Here is a 417-nt window from a genome sequence, read left to right on the forward strand (position 1 = left end):
TTTTATGCTCAGTTCACAACTCAATAAAAAGAGCCGAAAACGAGCATAATAATCGGCACCTATTCCAGGGTTTTTTTCTGGGATTTTCACAGACGACCCGCCTCCGGACAAGCCCACTCCACTGTGATTGGTCCCACTCAGCTTGTACAGTGAACAGTTTGCACCCAGGCACGCCCATATAAGAAAGTCACGTGACGTCACGGTGGGCCTCATTATCTGAAACTTTGGCATTGTTTAATGCAACAATACCACATTTTTAATTACATTTATAGGATGCAGAAAATCAAAGGAAATGTTTCCAATGTTTTTTAATTGAAGAAAGCAAAATCAAATAATGAAAGCTTTTCATAGCTTGTTGCCAAAAATGGACATACTATGAAAAAAACCGAATGGCAGTGAACAAGACGACAAGATGGA

This window comes from Doryrhamphus excisus, chromosome 9 (assembly GCF_030265055.1).
Source record: "Doryrhamphus excisus isolate RoL2022-K1 chromosome 9, RoL_Dexc_1.0, whole genome shotgun sequence".
NCBI lineage: Eukaryota > Metazoa > Chordata > Actinopteri > Syngnathiformes > Syngnathidae > Doryrhamphus > Doryrhamphus excisus.